General features: G+C 37.9%; 1 pseudogene; it reads left to right on the top strand.

The window, feature by feature from the left end:
* Positions 1-1,945: 1,945 nt before the first annotated feature.
* LOC128598274 (elongation of very long chain fatty acids protein 6-like) lies at positions 1,946-2,646 on the top strand (annotated as a pseudogene).
* Positions 2,647-4,353: the final 1,707 nt, after the last annotated feature.

The raw sequence follows: 4,353 nt of genomic DNA on the forward strand, positions 1-4,353 counted from the left end.
ATCTCAAATTATTTTTAAAAAAAAGAAAAAGAAAAAATGGCTAAAAATTCCCAAGTTTAATGAAAAACATTAATTTACATGTGTAAGAAGTTCAACAAACTTCTAGAAAGATAAATGCTTAGAGATCTACATTTAGGCATATCATAACTAAAATATTTCAACATTTCAAAATAAAGAAAAAATCTTAAAAACATCAAGTGCAAAATGACTTGTCATATATGTAAAGATGAAGGAAAATTTTCCCCTTCACCCTCTAAGGGGTTACTGAAAAATTAACCCATAAAAGGCAAATTCATTGGAGAGAAGACATTTAAATTTATTTGATCATACTTTTATGTGACAAAGGAACCTTCAGAACCTCCCAATAGGATATAAAATCTTATATACCATCTTAAAGTTACAGAAAAAAATAGAGACTTGGATCCTGACAAAACAGGATATGGGAGAGGAAAAAGGAAGAATTCTGTTATAGACAATAAATTATTACTAGGAAGAATTCAATGAGTTTGAAGAAATACAGTAAGTGGTCTGAGACAAAGTATGTTGAGCCTGCTGAGCAGACAATGATTTGTGACAAAAAGTCTATCCAGGCTGGGCACAGGGGCTCACACCTGCAACCCCAGCAATTTGGGAGGCCAAAATGTGAAGATTACTTGAGGCCAGGATTTTAAGACAAGTCTGGGAAACATGGTAAGACTTCAAAATTCCGTCTCCACAAAAAATAAACAAAATCAGCCAGGTATGGTGACATATACCTGTAGCCCAGCTGCTAAGGAGGATGAGGTAAAAAGGATGGCTTGAGCCCAAGAGTATGATCACACTGCACTCCAGTTCAGGTGACAGAGAAAGACCCTATCTCAAAAAACAAACAAATAAATAATGGGGGCCAGAAGGCAGTGGGGTGATGCATGCAAAGGACTGGGAGGGGGAGGAACTTCTGGCCAAGAATCTTATATCAAGAAAAACAATTTTTAAAAAATGAAAATGAAATGTGGACATTACAAGAAAAATAAAAATAAGGGAATTTGTCAGTGGCAGACCCCCCTTATAGGAAATATAAAAGGAAATTTTTTAGACTAAAAGTAAGTCACACCAGAAAGTAATTTGAAGACAGGAAAAATCAAATTGCTCTAGGAAAAGCAACTATGTAGGTAATGATGAAACAAGCTTAATTAAGTTTTTTCCTATTCTTCTTAGCTAATGTAAAAAGAAATTACATAAAATAATTCCTATAAAATTGTATTATTGGGCCTAGAGCAAAAGGAATGTAATTATGTTTGACAATAACAATACAAAGGAAAGCGTAGATGAAACTATAGTGGTATAAGGAAAGAAGAGAAGCAACTCAAATCCACAAGAGGAAATGAAAAGAATCAGAAATAGTAACTAATAATGTTACCATTTAAAATAAGAAAAAAAATCTCTATAAGTACATTTGCATTCCTCTGTCCCTTAGACGTTTTCAAAGACAGGATATCATATAAAGCAATAATTACACCAAGGAATTGCTAGGTTTGTAACATATATAGGCCTATAATGTAATATGCATAACAATAATACTATGTATATCTTATTGAAATTAAGCTAGTATAAATCTGAAATAAAGTCCATGTTAAATTGTATAAGCCCCAGAGAAACCACTAAGAAAACACCTCCAAAAGTATACTTTTAAAAATCACCTAGGGTGCATCTTGGAAGGGTGCAGGTGAAGTTTACCAAGTGTAGAATATAAGGGTTTGAACACAATAATTAAGAAAATACCATGAAGGCTATGTTAACCAGTTCGGTGAAACTATTTCAGACTGTATATGGAACCAGCACATTGTACTGATTGATTGCATTATTGTTCACAGCTATGATTTAATTTAAAAAAAAAAATCACCAAAGGGCATTTTATTTTGTGTAGAGAACATGTAGCGACTCCGAAGATCAGCCCCAATGAACATGTCAGTGTTGACTTTATAAGAATATGAATTTGAAAAGCAGTTCAAGAAGAACGGAGTCATCCAATGGACGCAGGAAAACTGCATATTTGGTGCTCTTTGAACTGGTGCTTATATGGTGTACATTTTGATAACCAAAGGCCTGAAGCAGTCAGTTTATGACCAGAGTTTTTACACTGGACCTGTCAGCAAATACTGGGCTTATGCATTTGTGCTAAGCAAAGCACCGGAACTAGGAGATACGATATTCATTATTTTGAGGAAGTAGAAGCTGATCTTCCCACACTGGTACCACCAAATCACTGTGCTCCTGTACTCCTGGCACTCCTACAAAGACATGGCTGCTGGAGGAGGCAGGCTCATGACTATGAACTATGGCCTGCACATGGTCATGTACTCCTATTATGCCTTGCGGGCCACGGGGTTCCAAGTCTCCCAGAAGTTCACCAAGTTCATCACCTTGTCCCAGATCACACAGATGCTGATGGGCTGTGTCATTAACTACCTGGTCTTCTCCTGGATGCAGCATGACCAGTGTCACTCTCACCTTCAGACTTGCTGGTCCTCACTCATGTACCTCAGCTACCTTGTGCTCTTCTCCCATTTCTTCTTTGAGGCCTACATCAGCAAGATGAGGAAAACAAGGCTGAGTAGTGTCGGGACTGAGGAGGAAGCCATAGCTCAGGGTCATCAAGAAAAATAACAGACAAGAGAAAATGTCACAAGGAATCACATACAGTGCAGCTAAAACAAAACAAAACATACGGAGCAAACACAAACCCAAGGCAGCTTAGGGATAATTAGGTTGACTGAACCCAGGAAGTTTATGACCCTTTTTGGGTGAGGACTCACTGTGGGGCACCTCCATCTCAAAGCACCTGCTGGGAGACACACCCCCTTCTTTATCTGTCAACTCCATGACAAAGGAGAGCAAACAGGAGCCAGAGGCAGAGAGACACTAGTGGAAGGCAAGCAAAGGCTATTTTAGCAACATGACATGAAAAGATACCTTTCCAAGTGTTATATTTCTCTAAAGATGAAAGAATTGTACTTAAAAAACTGTGCGAGCACACACACACACACTCCTTTCTAATTTTTAATCAACACCAACCTGGAGCCAATAGAAAAGATGAAAATGAAAGAGACATAGAGAGTGTATCTAGAATGATAATGTTTTTGTAGAAATTAAGGCCTTTTTAAGAAAGGTTAGTCATTGTAGCCCCATGAGAAAAGATGTCTTAATCATCTTAATCCTTTGTAAAAACAGATGTAAACAATTATATTTCCGCTTAGAAAAAAGAGAGAGAGAGAGAGAGGACTATTCACTGCATAGCTTCAGGCTAGTGAGTTTGCCAAAACCAAAAGGGGCACAATACTTTCCCAACGCTCTTCCTGGGAGGATGGAAATAGTGCAGCACAGGTCCCAAAGGGGCAGCTCCATCCCAGAGCATTTCTGATAGTTGAGCTATACTTTCTACTCTTAAACAAGATAGGAAGGAATATCCTTTCGTTCAATGGCCCCAGGCTTTTGAACAGAAGAGCAAATGCAGAATCAAAAAGATAAAAACTCATCCAAATGATTGGAAAATGGATTCTGTACTATCTGAGCAAAGACCCAGCCCAAAATACCACCCCTGAGCTGGGAAAGGAAGAGAAACAGTGGGTAAGCCGCCCATCAAGTCCATAAACAAACCCCTCCCTATTTGACTTCACGAATACTCCTAATTTTCCAAATGAAACCCTGGGGGACAGTATATTTTCTATATTTTTGTGAATTTCAAAAAGAAATCTGCCGGGCTCTTCTTGATACTGGGTTAACACTGTGTTTCTCCATCATCTGCGTTTGCTCCCCAAGCAATGTAGAGGTGTTTAAAGCGCCCTCTGCTGGCTGAGTGGAGATACTTCAACAAACACACTTCACGGCAAGTTTGGCTGAGAGCTGACAACAAAGGGCCCCAGATAGTCTTAAACTCTACACCCCCAAATTTTAAATGACATAAAATACTTGTCATACTTTAGCCAAATCAGAAGATATCCATCCTGCTTCAAGTCAGCTTCAGAAATTTTTTAAAAGGGACTTTAGCTCTGGAACTCAAAAATCAATTTCTTAAGAGCCATATTCTTTTAAAAAACAAAAAGCTAGGTAACATCGTCTGTAATATTTCAGTCCTTTATAAGCCAAATAAATGTGTCACTGTTCCTAGTATTTCAAAGAAGCAACTGTAAAGTTGTTCAGGGTGACATAATAGTATTACAACTGGTTAAGTAGCTTAATGATTAGGTAAACTAGATGAAAGATTAGCGGCTATCACACTGCATAGATTATACCACACAGACATGCACACAAATGTGTGGGACCCTGAACTTCAGATCCCAAATAAAGAGAAACATTTTCTGGCTAGCAGAAAAA

The sequence above is a fragment of the Nycticebus coucang genome, chromosome 11, assembly GCF_027406575.1.
Source record: "Nycticebus coucang isolate mNycCou1 chromosome 11, mNycCou1.pri, whole genome shotgun sequence".
NCBI classification, from domain to species: Eukaryota; Metazoa; Chordata; class Mammalia; order Primates; family Lorisidae; genus Nycticebus; species Nycticebus coucang.